The sequence below is a fragment of the Oncorhynchus clarkii genome, chromosome 10, assembly GCF_045791955.1.
Source record: "Oncorhynchus clarkii lewisi isolate Uvic-CL-2024 chromosome 10, UVic_Ocla_1.0, whole genome shotgun sequence".
NCBI lineage: Eukaryota > Metazoa > Chordata > Actinopteri > Salmoniformes > Salmonidae > Oncorhynchus > Oncorhynchus clarkii.
In genome coordinates this window covers 56217642-56233165 of record NC_092156.1, presented here as the reverse complement: position 1 = coordinate 56233165, position 15524 = coordinate 56217642, and the positions used below count along the sequence as shown (strand labels likewise).

The 15524-nt window shown below is 44.2% G+C and overlaps 1 protein-coding gene across 1 annotated transcript in view; it reads left to right on the top strand.

Annotated features, from left to right (window-relative positions):
• Nucleotides 1–224: 224 nt before the first annotated feature.
• LOC139418797 (spermine oxidase-like) overlaps nucleotides 225–15524 on the top strand; it is a 69701-nt gene continuing 54401 nt past the window's right edge. Inside the window, exon 1 of the mRNA XM_071168508.1 lies at nucleotides 225–247. The gene's annotated coding sequence lies outside the window, so the exon portion shown is untranslated. The remainder of the gene's footprint in view (nucleotides 248–15524) is intronic.

Below are 15524 nucleotides of genomic sequence, written 5' to 3'. Positions count from 1 at the left end.
TGTAATCACAAGCACTTACAACAAACAATTTCACACACAGACATGGGGGGGGGGGAAACAGAGGGTTAAATACACAACAAGTAATGAGGGATATGAAAACCAGGTGTGTGGGAAAACAAGACAAAGCAAATGGAAAATGAAAGGTGGATCGGCGATGGCTAGAAGACTGGTGACGTTGACCACAGAACGCCACCCGAACAAGGAGAGGAACCGACTTCGGCGGAAGTCGTGACACCTTTGTTAAGTGGTGAGTGAAATTTTAATGTCAGTATACCGGAAACGTAGTTTAAGGACACAAACACACGCAACAATGGTTGGTGGAAAATTCTCCTTCGATCCCACTTTAAGAACAAGATATGGTATGCATATCTTGTTCTAAAACCTAAGACCGCTAGTGTGTGTATATATATATACGTTACCAGTCAAAATTTGGACACACCTACTCATTCAAAGGTCTTTCTTTATTTTTACTATTTTCTACATTGTAGAATAATAGTGAAGACATCAAAACTATGAAATAACATGTATGGAATCATGTAATAACCAAAAAAGTGTTAAACAAATCAACATTTATTTAATATTTTAGATTATTCAAAGTAGTCACCCTTTGCCTTGATGACAGCTTGACACACTCTTGGCATTCTCTCAACCAGCTTCATGAGGAATGTTTTTCCAACAGTCTTGAAGGAGTTCCCACATTGCTGAGCACTTGTTGGCTGCTTTTCCTTCACTCTTTGGTCCAACTCATCCCAAACCATCTCAATTAGGTTGAGGTCAAGTGATTGTGGAGGCCAGGTAATCTGACGCAACACTCCATCACTTTCCTTGGTCAAATAGACCTTACTCAGCCTGGAGGTGTGTTTTGGGGATTTTTTCCTATTGAAAAACAAATGATAGTCACACTAAGCGCAACCAGATGGGATGGCGTATCGCTGCAGAATTCTAGGGTAGCCATGTTTGTTAAGTGTGCCTTGAATTCTAAATAAATCACTAAAAGTGTCACCAGCAAAGCACCCCCTCACCATCACACCTCCTCCTCCATGCTTCACAGTGGGAACCACACATGCGGAGATCATCCGTTCACCTACTCTGCGTCTCACAAAGACACGGCAGTTGGAATCAAAAATCTCAAATTTGGACTCACCAGACCAAAGTACAGATTTCCACTGGTCTATTGTCCATTACTCGTGTTTCTTTGCCCAAGCAAGTCTCTTCTTCTTATTGTTGTTCTTTAGTAGTGGTTTCTTTGCAGCAATTCAACCATGAAGGCCTGATTCAGGCAGTCTCCTCTGAACCGTTGATGTTGAGATGTGTCTGTTACTTGAACTCTGTGAAGCATTTATTTGGGGTTGGTAACTCTAATGAACTTATCCTCTGCAACAGAGGTAACTCTGGGTCTTCCTTTCCTGTGGGGGTCCTCATGAAAGCTAGTTTCATCATAGCGCTTGATGGTTTTGCGACTGCAAAGTTCTTAAACTTTTCCGTATTGACTGACTCTCATGTCTTAAAGTAATGATGGATTGTTGTTTCTCTTTACTTATTTGAGCTGTTCTTGCCATAATGTGGACTTGGTCTTTTACCAAACAGGGCTATCTTTTGTATACCAACCCTACCTTATAGTAGTAAAAAATAAAGAAAAACCCTGGAACTTTTGACTGGTACTGAATATACACACATACAGCCCCCCCCCCCCCCCCCCTCCTTGGTTTGTTACCATTTGCTGAGCTGGAAGGAACGCAAAAGAACACACTGAACCACGGAGGGGATTTAAACAGATTTATTTATAGTAAATCATGTGTTAACAATATTTTCTCTGGAAGGAGTTTTCTTGTTGAGTCCACCGTGGATTATGCAAGCCCAGCAAGAGTGTGTGTGTGTGTTTGTGTGAGTGAGTGAGTGCCCATACTAGTGTACTACATACTTAAACTGCATACTACACTGAGTATCCAAAACATTAAGCAAGTGCAACTCAATATTGGGAAGGTGCTCCTAATGTTTTGTACACTCATAGTCATTTAAATAGATGACTTTTTTATTTATTTAAATATATTAAAAAGCAGCTTTTCTGTTGTTGAAATGGTGTGGGTGTACCCCAACTGCAGAATGGTGTGGGCGTATACCTTCATCCTGGTTGAGGCTGTTCTAAGGGCAAAAAAAGGGGGCGGGGGGAGTGCAACTCAATATTAGGAAGGTATTCCTAATGTTTGATATACTCAGTGTGTGTACTAATTGCCACATACTATTTAGCACGCAGCGTTTATTAAAAAGTATGCAGTGTGCCACGGCAGCAACGTAGTAGCGGCTTCTGACTAGCTGAGTAGGTGGGGCAGGGGCCGAGTGCAGGTGGATTTTTCCAAATTCAACAGACATGCATAGCTCATTTACAACTCTGAATAAACTCTGAATAGAATAGGAACGCAGCCTACTCAGGCTGGTTATAGGCAGACTATTACATTCAACCCATACCGTAACCAATATCTCCCATCTCTCTTAAAAAGGATTGAAGACAGAAACATATCATTTGGTTCCATTTCAACATATTAGTGAAACCAAAGTGTTCTAACATAGGTCTATATAAATTAAATCACATAGTTTATACACACACCAAAACGAATCAAATGTTCAAATCAAAAGGCTATTGCACAGAACAACGTGGACAGTCAGGTGCAGTACATGGCAAATTCAGAACCGCTGGACAGCAACATAATAAACTAAAGTGATGATTGGTATTGAGATCAGAATGACTGCTAAGGCTTGATCCATAAATGGAATAATTAAATAGGTAGCCTACAAAACTAAAACAATCCATATGTTCAAATCAACATGTCCGAATAACATGACATCAAAAATGCAGCCACACACCCGAGTCCACGGAGCTGACACATTCAGAAATAAAAAAAGATGCTTAGCATTTTGTTTAAAAGCTCTGACTAAGGCCAAGAGAACAAAGAAACACTTTTCAATGAGAAAACAGAAATCCACTTTGGGTAATAAAAAAAAAAAGTACTTCTGTTTTCAAAGATGTAGCAACTTGTGATCTTTTTAAGGAGAACAAGAACTACTCAGCCTACATTTGAACACCACCTCAGAAGCTTCTCTATGTGGCATCTTCCCAATAAAGTAGCCGAGTTTTGTTGTTTGGCTACTTGAAGAGAACTAGCGCCTATCGCTCGCAGCCCACCTCGTCCAATGCATTGTGGGAAAGTATGCATCGAATTCTAGTAGATGGAGAGCCGAAATGAGCATAACATCCTGGCATTTAAACCATACTCGATTTGTGTCATGCGCGATTGGGTTGTTTCCTATTATTCATTGATTTCGGTAGCTCATCCCTATATCTAATTGATCAGCTGTTGTCAAAGCCAAAAAGAGTATGACATTTAGGCATTTGAAGTATACTCGATTTTCGAAATGTCGCATACTATTTACTTTTTTCCCCATACTCAAACTGCCTACTCTCTAGGATGCACATACGGGATATTCGGACACATCCAGTGAGTGAGAGTGAGTGACTGACAGACAGAGTACTTTTTGTGTGCAAGGGACAAAGAGAGCGAGAGACGACTTTAACCCCGTTGGATGTATTCAGAGAGATGGTTAAGTTACTTACATTGCTCGGGTTAAGGTCAAGAGAAATACGAGGTGGCATTTTGACCTTCTTCAGTCTCACCTGGCTTGTGATTTAGATTCTTATCTAAATGTTACTGGATGTGTGCAGTAGCATAATACCAAGCGTCCAGGACAAACCGATTTTTCTATCCAGCTTGGAATGCGTGGCCAATCCAAGAGTTTGACTTATACTGCAATCCTTCACACTCACAAAGTGTGTGTCTGTGTGCTTTGTGTGTTTTTATACTGAGTGTGTGAGCCCACATGTGTGATATGTGGCATGTGCGTACACATTTCTAATGAATGTATGTGAGAAAGAATGTGAGCACATGTGTGTGTGTGTGTTTGTGTGTGTGCATGCATGAATGCATATGTGTGTTTCCCAGTAACCTGATCAGTATTTTCATATTGTAATGGTATTTGGCCAGCTGGTGGTCTGGCTGGCTATATACTCCACTCACTGACCTAGATGATCGGCTGTGTGTTTACTTTATGGTATCAGTTGCCAACCAGACCTGGGTTCAAATACCATTTGAAATGATTTCAAATACTTTATCTGTTGTTGATTGAGCCTCCCTGTTGCAATGGAACTAACAGGGAATGTCCCAAAATGTAAACCCTGTACACCTGGCACTCCAGGCAGGCTACAGCAAACATAAATATTTCAAATAGTAATTGAACCCAGGTATTTTTACAACATGTCTCTCTTTGATTGGTGTGAAGTTGAATACTGATGAGTGTTTTTACTATTTCCAGTCAACAGAAATACTGTCATCATGTTGATTCATTATCGATAACATTGTTTTGTTCCGCATCCGCATTAGATTTAGTTCTGATCACAAGCTGATTGAGGAAAGGAAGCCACAGCTACGGTGTCCATATTAGGAGCGCTTCTGTCTCAGCAGGACTTGCATGTGAGACTTAGACTGTTCTAATATGGACCACATTAGTGGATAACCTGGTTCTCCAAGTCAAAAACGATACAGTCATTATCGTGCTCGGTGGAACTTGTCAAAGTGCAGTAATGGCATGATGTGGACTTCAACCCTCACCTATCAATAATCTGGTCAGGCCTTTACTCCGTGGAGGGATTGTGATACTGACCTTTCCATTTAACACATTTACAACCTGGAGTGTGGGTGTGTGTGTGTTTGCGTGTGTGTGAACAGCCTCCCTCAAAGGTGACATTTGTTCTCAAATGTGAAGGCTTTGGGAAGGTCATATGGAAATCATTTGTACACCGAGTCGACTTCATATGAAGCAACAACAGAACACGGTACACTGTGCCCTACTGAAACAGTACAGTGTGTGTGGATGCATCTATTTATGTGTTTACCAGGGAGCACGTGAAATTTCGCACCAGATCTTGCATTAGTTACAGAGAGTCAAGTCCCTGATTACCTTTATCACGTTAGTCTGACATCATCAGGCTTGTTTTTGCATCAAACCAGCTCCTGAGGCAACAATTAATGAGATTGTGTCCTGTCTACCATAGTCCTGCGGGATGTTCTGTTGACTTGTGCATCATTACACACACGGAGACCCAGAGGTGAGGTCGCAGCAAGGATTGATCAATATGTTCAATTCTCAGTTATGCTGTAGCTAGTGACCTACCAACCACAAACAATCAGTCAAACACTGCCTCCAGGTCATACTATGCCTATAGGTCAAAGGTTAGACATCAATGAGGTGGAAGGTCTCGCAAATCTCCCTTTAAGTCTGGCTGGCCCTCGCTTCATACTCGTCGCAAAACCCACTGGCTCCAGGTCATCTACAAGACCCTGCTAGGTAAAGTCCCCCCTTATCTCAGCTCGCTGGTCGCCATAGCAGCACCCACCTGTAGCTCGCGCTCCAGCAGGTATATCTCTCTGCTCACCCCCAAAACCAATTCTTCCTTTGGCTGCCTCTCCTTCCATTTCTCTGCTGCCAATGACTGGAACGAACTACAAAAATCTCTGAAACTGGAAACACTTATCTCCCTCACTAGCTTTAAGCACCAGCTGTCAGAACAGCTCACAGATTACTGCACGTGTACATAGCCCATCTATAATTTAGCCCAAACAACTACCTCCTCCCCCTGCTATATTTATTTATTTATTTATTTAGCTCCTTTGCACCCCATTATTTCTATCTCTACTTTGCACATTCTTCCACTGCAAATCTACCATTCCAGTGTTTTACTTGCTATATTGTATTTAGTTCGCCACCATGGCCTTTTTTTTGCCTTTACCTCCCTTATCTCACCTCATTTGCTCACATTGTATATAGACTTATTTTCCTACTTTTTCTACCTGGTTAAATAAAGGTGAAATAAAAATGTCAAAAGTCATTTTCGGTGGCAGTGGCTGAGTCTGCACAGCTGAGTAACTTGGCGTACCCTCTCGTCCCTCCTGTGACATTTTGAATCAGCTGCGCTAGTCTACACTTTGTTTTGTCACGCGATAGGTCCACAGCCACAAGACGCCCTAGTCCGACTGCATATAGCATTACGTGGCCCTGTGGCAAGGCTTAGTCTCAGATGACAAACCCAGAAGCAGACATTGTATGTGGAGCAGACCTGGGTTTGAATACTATTTGAAATCTTTCCAATACTGTGAGTGTTTGCTCTAGCCTGCCTAGAGTGCCAGTAGGCAGGGTTTACAGTTCTGGTATTATCATCACTGTTTGACGACAACCCCTTACAGGTATCTCCAAAACAGAAACGTTTTAGGAAATTGAAAAAGTGAAAATATTTTCCCACAAATGAACATACAATTCAGAATTTTCAGAAGCTATTTTGAATACATGTTCTTGATCCTAGAGTCATGAAATGTACTGAGTACATTGATGGGAGTTACTGCTTTCAATAAATGTAACTATTTTTTTTTGTTGCAAAAATGCTTCAAGATTTTTATCAAACAGCAACGCTATTCTATTGGTCTACTAAGCCAGGCAAGTTTAATCAAGCACAGATAAAGTAAATTATTTCAAATAGTATTTGAACCCAGGTCTGGTGACAAGGGTGGGTTTCAGATGACAAACAAACAGATGCTGGTGCTGTAGGCTATGTGGAGCCAGACAGCCAGACAGGAGAGAGTCAAGGCTATCCACAAACCAGATGGAGTCTTGGATGTACTGTACATGCAATGTAACGCGGAATGGTTGTTTTTCTCCAACTGCTCTCAGTTGAAATTCAAAACCATCCCTGATGATTTTGGATGCCATTAAGAATTCCCTCTTTTATGATTCGCAATCCCAGAATCCCTTCGAGGCTTCTGCAAACTTGAGGGAAAATCCTTCCTCTCTTATTATGGAATATTAGCTTGCTTGCTTTGTTGTTTGTGTACAAACAGTTCCAAGCAGACTTTCATGTTCTCAGTGATGAAGTATTCTGACTGATGATCTGGTCTGTTCATTTGCAGTGGAATGGCGTTTCCCCACCTTTCCATTGAAAATCGAATTTACAACAACAGCTTCGAAACCCTCTGGATCAAAGCTGTGCAGTAGATTATTATTTCACTCAGCTTGGAGACCTAGATACCAGCTTTGATTTAATATAGAGCTCTATAAAAAAAGTGACTTGATAATGAATGTGGAAAGCCAACCCACTGAGAGCATGTTCAGTTGTGAAACATTGCTTATACGTAGACATGCATGAATAGAGCTGACGTGATTCCTTGAATCTACATGTCAGACAGAGATGTTTGGTCTGCATAATATTTCTATCTGCTAAACACTAATCCCCAGAAACCCCCAATAGATTCCTGTTGGTTGAGATAATGGAATAATGGGGTAAAGTGGGGTGTGTATGTGTGTGAACGTGCTCAGGGACAGGGAAGCAGGGATCCTGGACAGCTGGGGAGTGGGCCACCATGCTATCAGGGCGTCACTCCATTTCCTGGATGACAAACAAAAATGAACCCCTGAGACAGGTCAGTGGGTCATCTTCACCTCCTCCCATCACCCCTTCACCCTCAGTCACCTCTTCACCATCGGATCATCGGACGAACAACAGGAGGGATTGTTTGGAATGGGAAGGTCCTCCTGATGTTTTTGTCGTTTGAGGTTTTTCTTCCCCTTCCCGGGCCACTGACAGGACACGAACCCAGGTTTGTTATTACAGTCCCTCCCTCCCTTTCACCCTGCCTCTCTCCCCCCTCCCCAACTCCCTCACATTGGGGTCCAGCGGGGGAGAAGCCTTTCGTTTCATTGTTCATTGGACAGAGGGCAGGGGTAAGGGGACAGGGAGACGGGCGGTGGGCTGCATAACTCCCTGACCCAGGCGGGGACAGAGAGACACACCCAGTGTAGCAGCCAGACACAGATTATAGACACCCCAGAGACACAACAGGGACTGAGACTGCTGTAATTTAAAGGGCTCTGACAGCAGCTGATAACCTTTACCCCTGTGGAAAATCAAGATCAGAAACTACAAGAGCTCACTTTTGGATTTTTATTTATTTTACTAGGCAAGTCAGTTACGAACAGCTTCTTATTTTCAATGACAGCCTAGGAACAGTGGGTAGGGGCAGAACAGCATATGTTTAACATGTCAGCTCGGGGATTCAGTCTTGCAACCTTTTGGCTACTAGTCCAACGCTCTAACCACTAGGCTACCTGCCTGAGAACAAAATGAGAATGGGGAGAATCCCACTAGATCCAGTGTCTTTATTTTTACATAACTGATATGGCCTAAATTATCACTGTACCATTTTTGTGCCTTAGTGACATTAAACTGGTTTTCCGGTTTTGTCCAATTTCCTGTCCAAACTAATGGATGGGTTAACCTTTCTAATGGAGATGAAAAGCTACCTCGTTTTTCTGTAGAAGGTAATGTTCTCTATTTGTCCAGTCTCAATGTATTAATCCCACCATTATCAATTAGTGTGTTCTCTCCGTTGAAATGACCAAAACAAAACATTGACATAATGCCATTATGATTCAGAGCCTGAGAGGGTCATGTAGGGCGCTATAAAATCGGAGAACGCACACAGAATCACGAAATTCAGACAATAAAACGGAATTCGACAATATCAGGAATGTAATTGAACTTAGTAGGGAATCAACTAAATGTATTGAACGTTTGTCATAAGGCGTGAACAGAATGCACAAGCCGTTAGCCATGATGCTAATAAAAAATCTTCAGGTAGGTGGAAGGGCTTTCCCAAAAGCCTTCTCATTGAAATGTTAACAAAGTAGCCTATCAGCTACCTAACCTGTCAGAATGACATCATGATTATATTCATCAATGCAGTGGGTATTTGTTTTGCCAACTCTACCGTCACATGTGCGCTATAAAAACATTGCTAAACAACAGCCTCTTGCTTTGTGCACACTGGAATTAAAGGGTCACTACACCCCGAAATCAACATTTCTCTGATTTTTCCCAGACCTCAAAAGTGGTCTCCTGATGTGGTTGAAGCAATGTTGTGGAATTAGAACATCCGATTTATCCGAGTTATTTTTTCTATTAAAAACGTGTGAGCAGGGGAAAACGGAAACCTAGAAGAACTAAACAAAGAACATTTAATTTTAGGGGGGGGGGGGGGGGGGGGATCTATGAAATTAGGCAAGAAATACAGTTGATTTCATTGGAGGATATCGAAAGGAGAAGTGTAGTCTAGTAGGGCAAAGCAGGCTGAAAGTGCTGAGTGGACAAAGCGACAAAGAGAGCGAGACATACATGTGATTTTACAGGCAGATCAAGTTGGATTTTGTATATACCTCAGGGTGAAGGGTGAGAGAGTTTCATTGCTTCATGGGAGTACTGTAACATCAGCTGGATACTGAGCAAACAAAACACATTCTCCTCACACTTGTGTTGCATAAGATCACGTGTCTCAGAGGCCGAGAGTCCCAGAGGTAGCTAAAAAAAGCCTTTTGGTCTCAATGTAATCTGTATGTTTTTAAATATTCCTTTTCAGTATGTCTGCTACACATCATTGAAGTCTCATGGAACTTAGGGAACGTCCAAATCGAACAATCAAAAGCACTTAACATTAAACACTCTTTTATGACCGCATTCATAGCCTGCCACTAGATATTTCTCTAATGATAAGCGCCTCCCACGGAAATGTATCCCAAATTGCACCCTAATTCCCTATATAGTGCACGGCTTTTGACCGGAGCCTTTGGGCCCTGATCAAAAATAGTACACCATATAGGGAATAGGGTGCCATTTGGGGACACACACAAAGCCTCCCACAGGTATCTTTCCCCTGATCTTCTGTACAATCCAATCAGAATTTGTTTTTCCACACAAAAGGGCTTTATTACAGACATAAATACTCCCCACCCCCCCCTTTGGCGATCCAGGTGAAGAAGCCAGATGTGGAGGTCCTGGGCTGGCGAGGTTACACACGGTCTGCGGTTGTGAGGCCGGTTGGACGTACTGCCAAATTCTCTAAAATTACGTTGGATGCAGTTTATGGTAGAGAAATTAACCTTCAATTCTCTGGAAACAGCTCCAGTGGATATTCTTGCATGCCAATTGGATGCTCATTCCAAACTTGAGACATCTATGGCATTGTGTTGTGACAAAACTGTACATTTTAAATGGACCTTTTGCTGTCCCCAGCACAAAGTGCACCTGTGTAATGACCATGCTGTTTAATCTGCTTCTTGATATGCCACACCTGATGGATTATTTTGCCAAAGGAGACATGCTCACTAATAGGGATGTAAACAAATTTGAGACAAATAAGCTTTTTGTTCAGTGTACTTAAGGAGATTGAGATTGTACTTTAGGACTAGAGTTTGGGAAACATCATCTGTGTGTAGATGGAGAGAAAGGTTTACTTCCAAATGGCACCATATTCCATAGGGCTCTGGTCAAAAGTAGTGTATTATATAGGGAAAAGGGAAGCATACAAAGTCTGGTAATTGGCCCTTCTGATATGATGGAGAAAGACAGTGATCTTTCATTAAGGAAAGCACAGCTATTACAATTCAACCCTATTACTGGGATATCTTGTTCAAGTGTCCCTCTCTCTCTCTCTCTCTCTCTTTTTCTCTTTCGGTCTTTCTCTGTGTTATTATTTCTGTCCTTATCTGAATATCTGGATGTCTTTATCACACTTGAAGCCATGCACACACGCACAACATAATTCTCTCTCTCTCTCTCTCTCTCTCTCTCTCTCTCTCTCTCTCTCTCACGCTTTCTCATTTGACCCCTCAAGATTCACACAGTCGACTTCCTGTGAGACTTTACATTCTTTGTAAAAATGTTAGAATTGTTAAAAATTCAACCTTTATTTAACTTGGCAAGTCAGTTAAGAACAAATTCTTATATACAATGACGGTGTAACGATGTTCGTCAGAGGAAGGAGTAGACCAAAGCGCAGCGTGGTAGGTGTTCATGATGTTTATTGTAAACTGAACACTGAAACAAAAACAAAAGTGGAACAAAACGCAACAGTCCTGTCAGGTACTCACACCAAACAGAAAACAACTACCCACAAAACCCATGTGGGCAAGAGCTACCTAAGTATGGTTCTCAATCAGAGACAACAACAGACAGCTGTCCCTGATTGAGAACCATACCCGGCCAAAAACAAAGAAATACTAAAACATAGAAAAAAGAACATTGAACGCCCACCCTAGTCACAGTGACAGTACCCCCCCCCCCCCCCCCCCCCAAATGCGCGGACTCCGGCCGCAAAACCTGACTCTAAAGGGGAGGGTCCAGGTGGGCCTTCTTACGGCGGTGGCTCGGGTGCGGCATGTGGACCCCGCTCCACCTCAGTCTTGGCCCACTTAGGTGGCGCCTCTGGAGCAGGGACCCTCACAGCGAGCCCCGGACTGAAGACCCTCGTAGAGGGCGCCCCTGGACTGAGGGGCGCCTCTGGACTGAGGGGCGCATCTGGACTGAGGGGCTGCGATTCTGGCAGCTCTGGAGTGAAGAGCGACTCTGGCAGTTCTGGAGTGAAGGGCGGCTCTGGCAGCTCCGGTGTGAAGGGTGGCTCTGGCAGCTCCGGAGTGAAGGGCGGCTCTGGAAACTCTGGATTGACGGGCGGCTCTGGCAGCTCCGGACTGACGGCCGGCTCTGGACTGAGGGGCGCCTCTGGACTGAGGAGCTGCGATTCTGGCAGCTCCGGAGTGAAGGGCGACTCTGGCAGCTCCGGAGTGAAGGGCGGCTCTGGCAGCTCTGGAGTGAAGGGCGGCTCTGGCAGCTCCGGAGTGAAGGGCGGCTCTGGCAGCTCCGGAGTGAAGGGCGGCTCTGGCAGCGCCGGACTGACGGGCGGCTCTGGCAGCTCCGGACTGACGGGTGGCTCTGGCAGCTCCGGACTGACGGGCGGCTCTGGCAGCTCCGGACTGACGGGCGCCTCTGGCAGCTCCGGACTGACGGGCGGCTCTGGCAGCTCCGGACAGGAGGGAGGCTCTGGCAGCTCCGGACAGGAGGGAGACTTGGTTCTGGGAGCAGGCACAGGACTCAACAGGCTGGGGAGACATACAGGCGGCCTCTTCCTTGGCCGAGGCACTGGATACACAGGGCAGTGGAGGCGCACTGGCGGTCTCAACCGCATAGCTGGCCCCCCGTTCTGGCTGGATGCCAGCTTCCACCCGGAAAATGCGGGACGCTGGCACCAAGCACACCGGCCTGTGAATACTCGACCAAGACACAGTGCGCATCACCCCATAGCACGAGGCCTGACCTGTCACCTGCTCGCCCCGGGGAGCGGGCTCAGGTCTCCAACATGACTCCGCCACACTCCCTGTGTGCCCCCTCCACAATATTTTTGGGGCTGCCTCTCGGGCTTCCTTGCCAGCCGTGTTCCCTCAAATCGCTGGCTCCCTTTTCCTGCTGCCTCCACTCTCCTGGCTGCCTCCACCTGTTGCCATGGGAGGCGATCCCTTCCAGCCAGGATCTCCTCCCATGTGTAGGATCCCTTGCCGTCCAGAATGTCCTCCCATGTCCATTCCTCCTTATAGCGCTGCTCCTCCTTCCAACGCTGCTTGGTCCTTTGGTGGTGGGTAGTTCTGTAACGATGTTCGACTGAGGAAGAAGGAGTAGACCAAAGCGCAGCGTAGTAGGTGTTCATGATGTTTATTGTAACCTGAACACTGAAACAAAAACAAAAGTGGAACAAAACTGTTGTCAGGTACTCACACAAAACAGAAAACAACTACCCACAAAACCCATGTGGGCAAGAGCTACCTAAGTATGGTTCTCAATCAGAGACAATGACAGAAAGCTGTCCCTGATTGAGAACCATACCCGGCCAAAAACAAAGAAATACAAAAACATAGAAAAAAGAACATAGAACGCCCACCCTAGTCACACCCTGGCCTAACCAAACTAGAGAATAAAAAGCATCTCTATGGCCAGGGCGTGACAGACGGCCTACCCCGGAATTCTGGGCCAATTGTGCCCCCTTGCTGTGCGCACGGTCCTTTGTTGGCAAATTTTGTCATCAAAGAAAGAGAAAGATTTACAATTCCGAGTTGGGATGAGCGTTTAAAACGTTTTTCTCCAGCGCGTTTATTCCCGACTTCCCAGTTGCAATGCTTGCGGTTAGTCACTGTCATGATTCCTTCCAAACAACTCATTGTTGAATTTGCGATTTCCAACTTGTTGTGTAATGTTTACGTCCAATGGCCGATGAGCACCGATATGTTTTATCAAAATGTATCTTCATTATTTCTCTTCATATGACAAGGATTAAAAAGGATTTGCCAGTAGATTGTCAACGTGATTAATGATGATGACTGCTAGCTAAGATTCTGAAAGTAAGATGCTGACGTGATCAGTCCAATCAAAGCTTCTATAGATCTTAAGTGATTTGACGTCATTTTATCAGTGGCCGATGAGCTTGAGCCTTCTTGGAAGGGCACATCTAATCTAAGTCTACGGCAGGACCCAAAGGGCTCACATTCTTGATGTCTACCCTCACTAAAGGCGGGTGATGTAGTGTTCCCATGAGTGACAGAACACCGAGCCAATCACGGTGCAATGCTGAGCCAATCACGGTGCAATGCTCCTATTTTCTACTGGCCTGCTCCACCACCAGAGAAAGCACTGAGCTAAGCTGAAACACCTGCATTTTAGAGCTGCCTGTTTGTACGCGGCTTTATGAACTTTATAGTATATCTATATATATATTTTTACATTGTCTGCAAACTGATATGTGACACATATTAATGGCAAATAGCATGCAAAGACTCATTTTTTAAAAACAACATTTTTGGGGGGGCAAAAAATGTGGGGCTCCAAACAGGTGGGGCTCTGTTTGCGCTCCAAATGACACTCTATTCTCTACATAGAGCACTACTTTTGACCTGAGCCATGTGGGCCCTACTCCCTATAGTGCAACATTAGTACACTTAGAGTTGCAAAATCCCCGTAACATGAAAATAATCCTGGTTGGAAGAATCGTGGAATCAGAAGGGAATCAATAGGATATCTAGGATACCGCTAACCTTTCTGAAAAACGTGGAAAATATCAGAAAGTTACTGGAATTTTGTTTGCAACCCTAAGTGCGCCATAGGGAATAGAGTGTGATTTGGGGCGCAATCTGTATTGTGTGGACAGGATTACGCATTATACGGGTGTCACAGCATTCTGTGTACCCCACCACAACAACAGAGAGAGAGTGACTTCTAGCCAAGAGAATTGCTGCAATTGGTGGTGTGACTGAGTGTAGACAAGGAGGGAGGGAGAGCATGGAAACAATAGTCTAGGGTTCGGCTGCCGATTGTACTTCAGCCGACATGATAGCCATGACAAATCTGTGCCCGTTTGTATGGGCTGAAGTATCCTCACATCTAACCTGTAATAAGAGTCTATGGCAGCAATCTGGTTGGCACCACTTCAGGATCGGTCGAAGCTACACAATTGTTACCCAGGGGAAAATGGGGGAGAATCATGCTTTCCCCACTTCAGTTAGGGGTTGGCTTTAGTATTTTTCAATTTTGTCCAGGGGAGGGTCATGTCATTTGTATGAAATGTCATATCGCTCTGGGTTTCAGAATTAGCTGCTTATCATAGTATCTTGATGTGTGCCCGATGATGCCTGTCATCCCTGATTCCCTGCAGGGCGCGCAATATCAAGTGCACCAAAAACAAAGAATAGCCAATACTATAGGTCTAAGCCGTATGAAGAGCGTGCTCAGAGAAGCACAGGGCAAAATTAGAAGAAAATGTACTTCCTTCCCAAGTTGTTTTAGCCCTGCTGGGATGGTGTATATAAAACTAAGCTACACACAATGGATAGGCATTAAATGGACCTGATTTTATAAAGTGATCTATAAGGACGCTTTAGTCTGCAATGCTTTATGCTAGAAACAAGCTGTAAAATGCCAGAGAAAGACGTGACTCCGATGCACATGGGATATATTTGGTTTGTCTCTATGACGTTCAGAGGCTGCGCTACAACCTTCTATAGCCGAGGAGCCCAAAAAACTTTGGTTGGGAAGTAACGTGTGATTCTGTCACTATCTATTGATGTTTGACAGATCAACAGGCTATGAAACAACATCCACACTCTAAATCAGTCAGCAGCAAGCCAGGTGGCCTAAGAAGGAACGAAAATGAATTATTTAAGAAATCAATTGTGATGCATTTGTGACAACACATCACGAATGGCACATCAACAACATGCCTATACATTTCGCATTTAAGCTGTATAAAATAATGACTTTGAATGAAATACTAATGAAATGAAAAACAGGTGTTTATTGCAAAGGACCACAGGAGGAGGCAGGTAGCTGGGTCCAGGGGCAGGCAGAAGGTCATACACATGGGGTCCAAAAGGTAACAGTACAGGCAGGGAAAAGGCTAGTAGCGTAGTCCGGAAGATCAGGCAAGAGGTTGATGACAGGAAATCTGATAGGCAGACGTACAGACAGAGAAAAAGGTGTCGTTAGTGAGGCAGAAAGGTGTCGTTAGTGAGACAGGCCCAACTATCATACACGGAAGGAGTAACTCACGGGAAAA